Below are 14,167 nucleotides of genomic sequence, written 5' to 3'. Positions count from 1 at the left end.
CACAGATTCATTTCTATGGGCTGGGGAAGACTACCCAGGAACAGCTTCATCAGATTGCAGAATTTGCGAGGTAAATGTCATTCCTCAGGATTATTAGTCAGCCAATGACAGTTTTTCATGCTATATAACTACTTATACTCATATTTAATTGGTTGAATATCTTGTCCTGCAATATCCTGACTGAAAGGTGGCATGGGTGTGATTTCTGTGAAACCAGTTTGAATTGGAATTAATTCCTCATGTCATTCCTAAACTAATCTCTTGTAACGGACACTATTGTGGTTTGGGTTTTTTTCCCTCTAATATGCCTCGGAATGCTTACTTTAACTCCAAACACAACAAAGAGCATTTCCCCTTCCTGTGCATTCAAAACAGACTCTCGTGGAAAGTAGAGATAGATAAGTTGGTTTTGTCTACATCATTGCCTGGTACAGCCAAGCACATGTCATTGTTTTTCATTTTGCTGACAATTTTTCCTGGGAAATTTTGGCCGGCTCTACTTATTAATCAGATGAGCGAGGAAGCAAATTTCCACTTGTTAGATGGCTAGGGGTCACATCCCATGTAATGCTCAGACCCTGAAACCTTGCCATATGTGTACTACCTTATCACTTCTTTATAAAAAACGTGAGGAAAACAACTCTGATTCACAGCAGGCCAGTTTTACTCTAGACCTTTCCATCTGATACTGTTTTCCCACTCACCCATTGGACAGGATGCTTCCTTCATTGTTTGTTCAAAAATCAAGAACATTGTAAATGTTCCAGATGTACTCATGGCTCTCTTCGGTTCCCTGGCAACCTGTTGGCTAATGTCCTGAAAAATGTGAAACATTAGCCTACCATTAAGTAACCTGTGTGGTACAGATATTTCTCTCTTACCTGACAAAGAACTTCAGAAGCCTTAACTGGGAAGAACAGGACATCAGGAGGAAAGAATATACCAGAGTCACCACTAGGGATGGGCAAACTGTTCTGGATAGAATTAGTTCATTTTCCCGCCACTCTGCCCCTTCACTTTGTGTTTGTGTTTAACCAAACATAAGCTGAAAAATTCTGAGTTTCTGAAATGTTTGGATAATACTTTTTAATGATAGACTGTAAGCTATCTGTAGGTCAGAACCAGTAGTGCTAAAATTCAGCTACTAGGGGAGATCCAACACCCACTGAAGTCCTTCCATTAATTTCCTTATCTATTGGTTTGGGTCCTGCAGACTGGAATAGGGTTAGCCAGTGCAACTGAAGTCAATTAGACTTAAGCAGATGTTTAACTTTTTAAGAATGCACTTAAGTGCTCTATAGAATCAGAGTCTAAAAGCATACAGAAGTCTGTATTAGAAAACTAATCCACCCCTTGGTAGAGGGCAATAAAAAAAAGTTTAAGCCAATTAAATACCCTTTGAGGACCTTCCAAAACAAAGCTTACAGTATTTGAAATGAACTATTATAATTAAAATATTTCCCATCTGATTCAAGGATTTATATGCCCAATTTTAAATAATATACTCCCTTAGATTACATTTATCCTGAAAATGCAGTCAGGCTATTTACAATAGAGGCTAAAGGGGTCGTCACTACAACACAGAAATAACATTTACTAAAACTGGATCCAAACATAAAAAAAGTGAAACAACATTATCAAAGCATATACATTTCCTTAATTTCTTTGGATAGGATTTACAGGCCTGCATTTATGCTCAGAATTGTGTTCTAACTATATGGCCTTTTGCTCCAAGGCCGTAAATAAATTCAGTGGTTGCATATCAATTTAGCTATACTAACAAGCTGTGAAAAGTAGGTCTAGGTCCATTAGTCTCAGTCTAAAGTTTCTTTTTTAGGTTAACCTTGATGACTTGCACCTTGTGTACTGTGTTCATTGTAATGTAGAGCAAAGACTGAAGATGATAACTTTGTGAAGGTGGTAATGTGCCATCACCTTCCAAAGTTTGTAGAATTCGCTTATGAGCAACCCATTGGTTGCTAATGAAAAGTTGCCATTAGCTGGCAGTTGCCAAGGAGCAGGGGCTGTAGCCAGGACAGGAAGTGCTGGGATGTGCTTGGCTTCAGCCCTGCAAACCTGCCTGCAATCAAGACAGCAGCATAGAGGAGGGCTGCAGACTGGATACCAGGACTTTCCATGGGGTGATGCATGATGTGGGCTGGGCAGGGAGGTTGTGGGCAGAGGAGTATGGGAGTGCTGAGGCCCCATAGAGCTGCACGGTAGCTCTCCCTGCAGGGTAGGAGGGGAGGCTATGGCAGCAGCGGGGAGAGGTATCATACAGCTCTGTGGACCTTCATTGTCCCTGCTCCCCATGGAAAGCCCTGGCATCTGGGCTGCCGGTCTGATCTGTGATGCTGCCCTGCCAACAGTGCCTCCTTCCAGCCCACAGTGCTGGGACACCCCCGTTGAGCAGGGATGCAGCCACTCCCCGTCCTTTATCTCTTTTGCACTCTCTGGACACAGGCAGATGTGTGGGGCTGCAGCCAGAGAAGGCAAGTCCTGGTGCTTCCTTCCCTGGCTGCTGCCCTGCAAACCTGCCTGCATCCAGGGCCTTTCTTCAAAAAAAAGTTCTCAATGAGCAGTATGCTGTTGCCAATATCTGGATCCCATGAACATTAAAGTCAATGGGACGGGATTGGTTCCTGGCAGAATGTTGCTATTAACTGGAAGTCATTAATATCTTGGTTGCTATTAGGCAGCGTCCACTGTAACTTCTAATTTGCTCTTCTGAAACAAGTATGAAAATGCCTCTGAATGACAGAGAGAGAGACAGAAAATACCTCTATGCCTGTATGCTGGAGAGGCAGAGTGCGTGTGTACATATGCAAGTAGCCTGTATGTAACTTAAACGTAACAATTCAGTTTATATACACATGCACATATGCACTAACTCTAGATTAAGGGACATTTTTTCCATGTGTAATATTTATTTCTTATGCTGTTTAAAATAAAATAATACTTCCCTGAGTCACAGTAACTTTGTCAGTACTAAAACTAAACGGAGCATCAGTGTAATAAAAGCAGGAACCAGAACCTAGAGCCAGGTTCTGAATCCGTTTTATTGTTAGCACTAGTTCAAGTTACAATTCATAACTGCCAAAAACTGACAAGCAGGAAACCACAGTGTGACTCAAGATGTTCAGCAGTCATCTGTTCACATTTTTAATTTGTGAATTTGATATGCAAATAGTTCCTGTGCCTCTAGTGCTGATGTAGTTGAATGGTGCACACTCCCACGCTGATGCATTAATGATCAACTATATGGGGGGTTCAGTCTAAAGTAAGCGCTTGGCTTTATTTATACCCCAGCCATTTGGTAGAAGATTTAAAAAAATATGGTAAAGATTGAGCATTTTGCATCCAGTCATTTTATGACAGTGTTGTTACTGTAACTCAGCAGAGTCAAGAAATAGTACTTATAAAAATTATATGTTAATAAAATTCAGTCATTGTCTATAAGTTTGTGCTGCACACAATTCCCCGAGGCTAAATAAACTCAGAAAACCTCCTCTTTTTTTAGATTCTGCCGTGTGAAGTGTTTCTAAAATCAAGGACTTTGCTTCAAAATGCATGAAAAGTATGTATCCTGAGAGCTTTTTTGTGCTGAAGTTAATAATCACTTGATTTTGCTCTTTAAGCACATCGATATTTCACTTAAGGCTCTACAAAACAGAAAAGATACATGCCCTTCTGGCATGTTTAACCCTGAGGAGGATACCGTGCCTGGGTGTGCACTCAGTCAGATTACTCAAGGAGGTCAGCCTCTTGCACCAAGGGAGGAAAAAGCCCACTTTGCAGCAAGGAGTAGCAGAGCTCCCCTGAGGGCAGGTAGTACAAGTACATGAGCCTTCCATCCATAAAAGACTGCTGACCCCTATTGTTATTCTCTCCCTCCTATGCCCCCCCTGATAAATTCCATCGAGATGGTGGAGAGGCCCTTGCAATGAATAAGACCATGATGACCTGGCTCTCACCTTGAACAAGAGTCAAATATAGTAACCACAAAGGGTTTCTTTTCTGAGGCTGATGGATTCATGCAGACCCTGTCACTCCCAGGCTGCCTAGAAGTTGCAGATTAAGGCTTGGTCTACATTACCAGCTTATGTCAGTGTAACCACATCACTCAGGGGTGGAAAATCCACACCCCGCATGACACAGTTATACTGACCTATCTTCCCGTGTATTAACAGGAGGGCTTCTCCCATCAACATACTTCATCTCCCCAAGAGGTAATAGCTATATACACCCACAGGAGAAGCTCTCAGCCCTCTTTTCGCTTACTGAATTGTATTTTAGTTGTGAGACAGGGCATTTGGGTTGAGCGGGACGCTTTAAATAATCTCCCTTAGCTGTTGGGTTGCCGATCAGATAAGGAAGAGATCTGACTCTTGCTCTAGGGCAGCAGAGGCTTGTTCTGAGGATGGTCAGTGCAGTCCCTGATATTCTCACATATGCCAGTTGGGCTGGGTGGCGTCATTGGGAAAGGGGCTGCCTAGGCAGCCAAATAAGGCCAACGCCTGCTTTATATGGATGCATCCAAAGAGGAAGCAGCCAATGAGAATAAAGGACTACCTCCACAGGCTCCACAGCCACAAAGGCAATGACAGCTAGGGATAGCATTGGGAGGGAGCATGGTCTCAGGGTTAGAACAAACGGCTGGATGTTAACAGATGAAGTTTTATTCCCAGTTCGGTAACAGACTTGCTGTATGGCCTTGGGCAATTTGCTTGGCTTTTCTGTGGCTGTTTCACTCTCTGTAAAGTGGGATGATAATAGGTGACTAGTACTGACAGTATTGTATAAACACACACATGAGTAAATCAGGCATCACTAAATGAGTCCTGAGAGGAGTGTCTATCAAAGCAATAAATACTCTACTGTGTAGGTATGTTAACTAAACATTGCGTCGGAATGTGGGGACTAAACCAAAAGGAACATGTCATGGTCTTTGATGTTCCTCAAGCTACTGTGTGTGGCAAGAAAAAGATTTAGCACTCAAACCTGACAGGCGGCAGAAGTGTTAGCACTTGGGCCAGAGCAATGCTACTAGCAGGGACGAGGAAAACTAGAGGCCGCTCCTATCTCATTGCTAAGACTGGCATGCTCAGGCTCTGAGGTAAGGGCAGAGAAGGTGCTGGGACTGTGAGGAAGTAGTCCAGGGAAATGTACTGAGAAGTTGGAGAGGATGCAGCACATGTCATCTACAGGGTCCCTGGGGTGGGACCTGGAGTAGTGGGTGGGCCTGCAGCCATCCCTCACCCCCACTTGCCACTGAGGTAGTGGCTGGACAGTTGGACTGCAGTACTGGCCCCTAGAACAGGGAAGCACAGCGTGTGGCACGGATGGAGGGCTGTGTCATGAAGAGGATGCCTCAGTCCTTGGACTGATGGCAGGTGAGATGCTACTGGGAGTGGGCATACTGTCCGGTGGAGCTGATCCCCCAAGACCACCAGCAGGAGGTTCTAGCACGGTGAGTGGAGTCCTGCCACAAAGCTAAATGGATTGTGTTTCTTGAGTCACTTACTCTAAGGAATTTTCTGCAGTCCTCCTCATGGCACTTCTCTGAACCTTCTCCAGTTTTTCAAAATCCTTCTTGAATTGTGGGCATCAGAACTGAATACGATATTCCAGTAGTAGTCATCACACCAGTGCCAAATACAGAGGTAATATAACCTCTCTACTCCTAGTGTTTATGCATCTAAGGATCGCATTAGTCCTTGTGGTTACAGTGTCACCCTGGATGCTCGTGTTTTCAGGGATGTGCTCCCTCCTCTTCCCTGACATCTCTGAGGGCTTTATCCCCGCCATTCTGAATTACTTTATTTTCTATAATCATTGGAAGGTATCACTAGTATAATGGCCTGTGGGCCAAATTCTGATGGGCTGTAAAAGGGTGTAAGTGAGGTCTAACTTGGATCTGTTAGTCTAGACCTAAAAACAGCCCAAGCAGAGCCTGAGACCTGGTAGCAGAACCAGCATCACTAAAGAGGAGGCATGTTGAATGTATTTTGATTAAAGTTAGGTTTGTTTAATTGGGAATATGGATTGGTGATAGGAAGGAAGTATGATCCTTGCATTCAAAAAGTTTGTAAAGCACTGCACTGAAGTATTTATTCTCCTCTCTGTAGAACAAGCAAATGTCTACGTTCTCCTGACTGCTCATCCACTATTATTACTGCACTCCCACCATCTGAATGCACCTTTGCTTCTACTAATGGTGATTGACCCCTCCATTTTAGCTTGAGGTAGAGAACATTATGACATTATAAGGGTAATGTTAGCAACCGTACTGCAGAACATCTGATTGTTCAGCCAATATCTCTGCCATTAATTGGCTTGGCATTGCTGGGGGGAAGCCACTATGACCTATGACTAGCAAGCTTTGCTATTTGGAAGGAAAACCGTCTCTAGGCAGTCGTAATATGATTCACAGATGAACTGGAAGAATGGGGAAATATTTCCATTGCTCCAGCAGCTCCCTAAAGGGATGTTATTGCATAAGGTTCAGCAGCTGACTTGGGAAGAAAACAGGAAAAATAGGCAGCATATCCTAGCTGATCTAAACTTTTATTGAATTTCCTGGAGCACTGATTTAAAATTCCCCTCATGAAATATGTAAACATTGAAGCAGTTTGGCAATGCTTATTGCTTCACACAAAATAAAAAATAAACTGCCAAAAAAATCCTGACTTTTTTTTTCTTAATCAATTGTTCATCATATGATGTGTCCAATGGGATCATTGTTGGTTTGCAGAGTTAAATAATTGGATTTTAAACTGTATATCGGTTATTGTTCCATAATTTAGGTAGTAACTGAAATGTGAAGATAGGTAGAGACATGAGACACTGCCATTTACATTTATTTGTTCTAAACCATGTTGTGAGCTTTATTTGAGGGCTAATTTAAAAAGCTTTTCAGAGTCACTAAGCTAGTATAGATAGTATTTTAATTCAGGCTTTTGGGATTTTTGGTGATGGGGTTATGAACTGACTGTAGCAGATAAAACAGTTCTGATAAATCGGTTTATATATTTTTAAAGAGCAGGCCCCAGAGATTTCAAACACTATTTTTCTCCTAGAATTCTTGGAGAAGTAGGACAGGTATATGGATATTGTACAGTTCTCCATTAGCACAAGTTTCCATGTAACTGTTATAAAACATGCCGGGTTTGTCCAGTTCACCTAGGTCAAGAAAACATGTATTGTAATGAGCTCAGTGAAACTTTATTATGAGTTGAGTTAAAACCCCAGTGAGGTTGATAGGTGTGAACTCACTCTTCAGTTAACATAACTACATGCATAAACCCCCATCTAAGACAAAAGCTGTGTGCGAACCCCAGACATTTTTGGTTGAGTATTATTTTTGGTAGGTGTGTGAGTGTATGGGTAGGGAGGTCACACAGAAAATGGAAACAGATGAAAACAGAGGGAGAGGAAGGGGCAAAAAGTAAATGGCACAGTGTGATGCTGGAAAAAGTAGTTAGAGAGAGCTTTTGGGTCTGGTGGTGGCTAGAAAAAGCATCTCTAAACTAAGGAACCGCTCCTTTTGTTTTTGGTTCTTCCTGCATTTGAAGGAATGGGACTTTGTATAATCATTGTAAAGAAGCAAGATAACATCAAAGAAAATACCAGACTCCAGCAGTTTCTAGTTCAAATGGAACATCACCACAGGCCCAAAATTTGACTCTCCCCTCAGATCAAAAATAAGCAGTAGTATTAAATGATCCAGGGCTTGATCTTGTGAGGGTCCGAGGAGCCTCCTATAAGGTGCTGACTAGTGTCAGCTCCTATTGATTTGTTATTGTTGTATCTAGATGTCCCAGCTGAGATCAGGGCCCCATTGTGCTAGGCCCTGTATAAACATGTGGTAAAAGAGAGTGCTACCCAGAAGAGGATATTCAGCACTTTACAGGGGATTCCCAAACCTTGCTGGGTAAGGCCCTTATTGCCTACTTGTTTTTCATCCTAGCTGAACTAGACAGACTTTGGTCAAGCTTTTCACAAACAACTAGTGAGTCCCAGTTTTCAAGTGCCCAAATGGAGATACTAGTAAAGGGACTGATTGTCTCAGAGCGGGTGAACAACACTCTCTTAAAATCAGGTCTCTTTAAGGTCTTTCCAGTTGGCCCCCCAAAATTGAGCCCCCCATCACTAATCACTTTGTAAAATCTTTGCATTTGCCCCTTCTACCTATATTCAGCCAATTGCAGGCAACTGGCCAATTAGAAAAACTTCTTGCTTATAATACAAAGTACATGTTGTAGGGAAAATGATCTTATTTACTTGCACTGAGAAAGATGTCTTTTTTTTTCTTCCAACATGACCTTTAGTTTCTACGCTCTTTATTGTGAAAAAGAGCTGTCATAGCCTTTTAGTTCCTACCCATACTACAGCAGAAACTCTTAGTACTGACTGTCAAAATTCAGTTATTTTTAGCAAGACTCTAGCATGGTTCCTCTTGGGTGTGGATGGGAATTTTTTTCTTCTATGACCCATCCTAGATAAACCCTAGATTGAGCTCCTTGGATCTCTCACTATATACCATGTTTTCCTTGAATCATTCTCATAGCTCTTTTCTGAACCCTTTCCAATTTTTCCACATCCTTCTTAAAGTGCAGACACCAGACCTGGACACAATATTGCAGTAGGGATTCTCACCAATGTTGTATACAGAGGTAATATTGTCCCTATTCCTACTTGATATTCTCCTGATAAAACATGAAAGGATCACTCTGGCCTTTTTGTTATAGCATTGCATTGAGAGCTCATATTCAATTGGCTATCAGCCATGAGCTCTAAGTCCTTTTCAGAGTCACTGCTTTCCAGGATACAGACCCTCAGCCTGGAGCTGAATAACCTTGTATTTGGCCAAGTATCAGAGGGGTAGCCATGTTAGTCTGTATCCACAAAAACAACGAGGAGTCCAGTGGCACCTTAAAGGCTAACCGATTTTTTGGGGCATAAACTTTTGTGGGTAAAAAACTCCACTTCAGATGCATGGAGTGAAAATTACAGATACAGGCATAAATATACTGGCACATAAAGAGAAGGGAGTTACCTTACAAGTGGAGAACCAGTGTTGACAAGGCCAATTCAGTCAGGGTAGATGTAGTCCATTCCCAATAATAGATGAGGAGGTGTCATTACCAAGAGAGGGAACATTGCTTTTGTAGTGAGCCAGCCACTCCCAGTCCCTATTCATGTCCAAATTAATGGTGTTAAGTTTGCAAATGAATTTTAGTTCTGCTGTTTCTCTTTGAAGTCTGTTTCTGAAGTTTTTTTTGTTGAAGGATGGCTACTTTTAAATCTGTTATTGAATGTCCAGGGAGATTGAAGTGTTCTCCTACTGGCTTTTGTATGTTACCATTCCTGATGTCTGATTTGTGTCCATTTATTCTTTTATGTAGAGACTGTCCGGTTTGGCCAATGGACATGGCAGAGGGGCATTGCTGGCACATGATGGCATATATCACATTAGTAGATGTGCAGGTGAACGAGCCCCTGATGCAGTGGCTGATATGGTTGAGTCCTCTGATGGTGTCGCTAGAGTAGATAAGGGAACAGAGTAGGCAATGGGGTTTGTTACAGGGATTGATTCCTGGGTTAGTGTTTTTGTGGTGTGGTGTGTAGTTGCTGGTGAGTATTTGCTTCAGGTTGGGGGGCTGTCTGTAAGCGAGGACTGGCCTGCCTCTGAAGGTCTGTGAGAGTGAGGGATTGTTTTCCAGGATAGGTTGTAGATCGTTGATGATGTGCTGGATAGGTTTTAGTTGGGGGCTGTACATGATGGCCATTGGTGTTCTGTTGTTTTCCTTGTTAGGCCTGTCCTGTAGTAGGTGACTTCTGGGTACCTGTCTCACTCTGTCAATCTGTTTCCTCACTTTCCCAGGTGAGTATTGTAGTTTTAAGAATGCTTGATAAAGATCTTGTAGGTGTTTGTCTCTGTCTGAGGTATTGGAGCAAATGCGGTTGTATCTTAGGGCTTGGCTGTAGACAGTGGATCGTGTGATGTGTCCTGGATGGAAGCTGGAGGCATGTAGGTAAGTATAGCGGTCAGTAGGTTTCCGGTATAGGGTGGTGTTTATATGACTATCTCTTATTTGTACTGTAGTGTTCAGGAAGTGGATCTCTTGTGTGGACTCGTCCAGGCTGAGGTTGATGGTGGGGTGGAAATTGTTAAAATCCAGGTGGAATTCTTCAAGGGCCTCCTTCCTGTGCATTTGGCTTTATTAAGAAGTAATTCATCTGCTCTATTCTGCACTGATTAGGCCTCAACTGGAGTATTGTGCCCAGTTCTTGGTGCCACATTTCAGGAAGGATGTGGACAAATTGGAAAAAGTCCAGGGAAGAGCGACAAATGATTAAAGGTCTGGAAAACATGACCTCTGAGAGAAGATTGAAAAAAAATTGGGTATATGTAGTCTGGCAAAGAGAAGACTGAGGGGGAACACGATAAGAGTTTTCAAGTACATAAAAGGTTGTTACAAGGAGAAGGAAGAAAAAATGTTTTTCTTAACCTCTGAGGATAGGACAAGAAGCAGTGGGCTGAAATTGCAGCAAGGGTTTAGGCTGGACATGAGGAAAAACTTCCTAACTGTCAGGGTGGTTAAGCACTGGAATAAATTGCTTAGGGAGGTTGTGGAATCTCCATCACTGAAGGTTTTTAAGAGCAGGTTAGACAAACACCTGTCAGGAATGGTCACTCTAGATAATATTTAGTCCTGCCATGAGGCAAGGGGACTGGACTAGATGACCTCTCAAGGTCCCTTCCAGTCCTATGAGTCTATGAAAATGTGTTTGATATAAATGTAGGGTCTCAGTAATCCAGATTTGTTTTCTTTCAAAACAAATTTTTATCAAAGGTGACATATTTCCATGAAATATTTTGCTTTCAACAAATTGGCATTTTCCAACAGAAAAAATGTTCTGTCCGGAAATTTCCAAACTGCTTTAGTTGCAGTATTTGGACCTGAGCCACACATTTGAAGGTGTTTTTAGATGAATAAGTGCCAGCAAAAAAGTGCTAGATTTTTAAATAACTTTCTTTTTAAGAATGGGGTGTAAAATAAGTGACTAGTTCAACTCCTTTAAGTGTAAAATAGAGATGTGGCCATGTCAGTGCAGTAGAAAGGATTAATGAGTCATTCTGATAGCACGACTGGAATTTGCTGTTTGGGGATCTTACAGATATTTAAGATGCATTTGAAATGCTCTGAAGGTAATACTCAAATTGACCTTTCTGCTAGTCTAAAAGATATATAAACAGTACTGATCATAGAGCCTTATTATGTCTATTTTGCAGCAGAAACAACAGCAGCGCGGCACTGTGTTGGGGATAACATATGTAGACCTTATTGCCATCCCAAGAATGCTTTCTTTGGATTCTAGTTTTACCTGTTTGTCTTACATTTTTTTTCACATCTGCTCAGCAAGAGTTATGTGCACCCTTGGACAAATGAGCACAAACTGATGGAGCTGATATTAATGTCCCATGGGGGGATGATATTTTTATCTGGGAAACAAAAGTGAGGCTCCTGAAAGATAAACACATAACGTATCCAGACACAGGGAGCAATGCCCATTGGATAACCATTCTTTACATGATTTAATATTAAGAAAACTATCTTAGAGAGATCTGGATAACATTACTTAACTCCATACACTGAAACAATCACAGTCCTTTATAAATAAGAAACTTAAAGAAAGGGTACATTATTATATGAAAAGTAATGAGAAGACCCAAAGTCAAACTTGCGGCTAATTCTTTGCAATAAGTGAAATTGTAGATTACCATAACACGTATATTTTGCTAATAAACTAAAGATTCAACAAATTTAAACTGTCAGACTGAAGCTTCTCCATCCAGATGCTATCTGCATTCACTTCAACTGTTGAAACTGGGCCAAAAAACATTTCTATTCTGTGTTTTCAAGAGTTTGGATCTCCCTAATGTAACGGTTATTACAGCTTGTTGCTGTTGCTTGTTCCACCTCTTTCCTCAAAACACAGGGCCAAATAATTGCTAATGTTTAGGGTCAAATATTGAGTGTAACAAAAGAAAACTCTTCCAGAACTTGCAAAAGAAAAAACAAATCTTTTTTAATTCTTTAATTTTTGTCATGTCATTTTAAAATGACGTTCTAGAAATTCATAATGTAGACAGACATGGAAGGGAAATGTGTCTGGACACTGAGAGAGTTCTATATTGCTGACATCTTTCAGAACTGAGTAGTGGTTAGAATAGGGTACTAAGGCTAAGTCTACATTTGGAGCTACAGGTGTGATTACCTGTAGACATACTTGTGTAGACATTTTAGCACACTAAAAATAGTAGTGTAACTGGCATAGCACAGGCTGTGGCAACTGGCAGCACAGTCTAGCTATGCCAGGTACTTACACACACAGTTCAGGCAGGTTTGTACTCAGCACGGCTAGCCCTTGCTACTGCAGCTACACTACTCTTTTTAGCCTGCTGACAGCTGGCGTAAATATGTCTATGCAAGCTGGGAATCACATGTCGAGCGCCAACGGTAGACATAGCCTTAAAGTCAGGAATCCTGGTGTCTATTCCTGGCTGTGTCATTGTCTTGCTCTATGTCCTCTCTTGCAATCTCTGTTTAGCCATTTGTAAAATGGGTACAGTAATATCTACCTCACAAGGGTATTATGAGACTTTGTTATTTGTAAAGCACTTTCAGATGCTTGAATTAAAGGCCAAGCAATAAGTGCAAAGTACAGCTGTTCTTAATTATCTATTGGTTGAGATCCGCAAAGCAGGTCTAGTGATTTCAGACAGTTCTATTGGACAGCTGTCTGAATTCTGTGGACTGCCTTGAAAAATCTCCATCTTTGTCTTTAGTTCTGTGTAACACTGTTGTTGTTGTTATTTATATTAGATAGTACCTAGAGGCACCAACTAGGTCAAAGCCCTATTGAGCTAAGCAATTTACAGTCATGTAGTAATGACATTCTCAAAGAGCTTACATGCTAAATAGACAAGACAGACCAAGGGTGGAAGTTCAAACAGAGTCATGAAGAGGTGAAATTATTTGACGAAGGTCACACAGCAAGTCAGTAGCAAGCTGGCATACATCCCACGTTTCATGGCTCACAGTCCAGTGCATTCTCCAGTGGACCATGCTGCATTTCAAAGAGCAGTATGTAACATTCTCCAGTGTTGTTCTACCATTACTGGTCTGCCATATTCTGGTCAGTTCCAGTGGACAGCTAACATACAGAAGTTATGCTGATCAAGAAAATATTTTTTCAGTTTTTGCTTATTTGTCCTGCCAGGCTCTTAGAAATCTTTATTTCACATGTCATAGTCTGATTCCCTAGAGCTTCCAGAACTTCCACTGTTTCAGCAAGAAAAAGATAATTTCTTTTAGTCATAGTAAGAGACTGACAGACCAACCCAGAGTGAGATGCAGACTAGGACTGAAGAAGTCATGCTGAGATGTGATGTGCCGTGCCCTGTGAACAGCAGACTGCAATGTTCAATTTGCAGTGTTCAGCACAGGATCAATCCCTGTTAGTTCATGCCTCCATGAAATTATCCCCCCCCCCCCCCACGTGCTTATCACCACTTCTTCTTCCCAGACCCTCCTTTTCTGACGGGTAGGTCAGCGTGACACAGAGGCTCCTGGGAAAAGGGTTCCCAGCTCGTTGCAAAGCACTCTAATTGCCTTCTATGACGAGATAACTGGCTCTGTGGATGAAGGGAAAGCAGTGGACGTGTTGTTCCTTGACCTTAGCAAAGCTTTTGACACGTCTCCCACAGTGTTCTTGCCAGCAAGTTAAAGAAGTATGGGCTGGATGACTGGACTATAAGGTGGATAGAAAGCTGGCTAGATTGTCGGGCTCAATGGGTAGTGATCAATGGCTCCATGTCTAGTTGGCAGCCGGTATCAAATGGAGTGCCCCAGGGATCGGTCCTGGGGCAGGTTTTGTTCAATATCTTCATAAATGATCTGGAGGATGGTGTGGATTGCACTCTCAGCAAGTTTGCAGATGACACTAAACTGGGAGGAGTGGTAGATACGCTGGAGGGTAGGGATAGGATACAGAGGGACCTAGACAAATTGGAGGATTGGGCCAAAAGAAATCTGATGAGGTTCAACAAGTCCAAGTGCAGAGTCCTGCACGTAGGACGGAAGAATCCAATGTCCCG

The 14,167-nt window shown here is 42.0% G+C and overlaps 2 long non-coding RNA genes across 2 annotated transcripts in view; both read left to right on the top strand.

The window, feature by feature from the left end:
- LOC122461762 overlaps window positions 1-14,167 on the top strand; it is a 181,301-nt gene that overhangs the window by 142,516 nt on the left and 24,618 nt on the right. The gene's annotated exons all lie outside the window — the stretch shown is intronic.
- On the top strand, window positions 4-6,540 carry LOC122461764. Its single transcript, XR_006283927.1, has 3 exons — window positions 4-70; window positions 3,521-3,577; window positions 6,129-6,540. It is a non-coding gene; the product is annotated as an uncharacterized LOC122461764 (long non-coding RNA).

This window comes from Chelonia mydas, chromosome 9, assembly GCF_015237465.2.
Source record: "Chelonia mydas isolate rCheMyd1 chromosome 9, rCheMyd1.pri.v2, whole genome shotgun sequence".
Classification (NCBI taxonomy): Eukaryota; Metazoa; Chordata; order Testudines; family Cheloniidae; genus Chelonia; species Chelonia mydas.
Note: the sequence above shows the minus strand (reverse complement) of the source record. Positions and strands in the feature narration are given on the sequence as shown.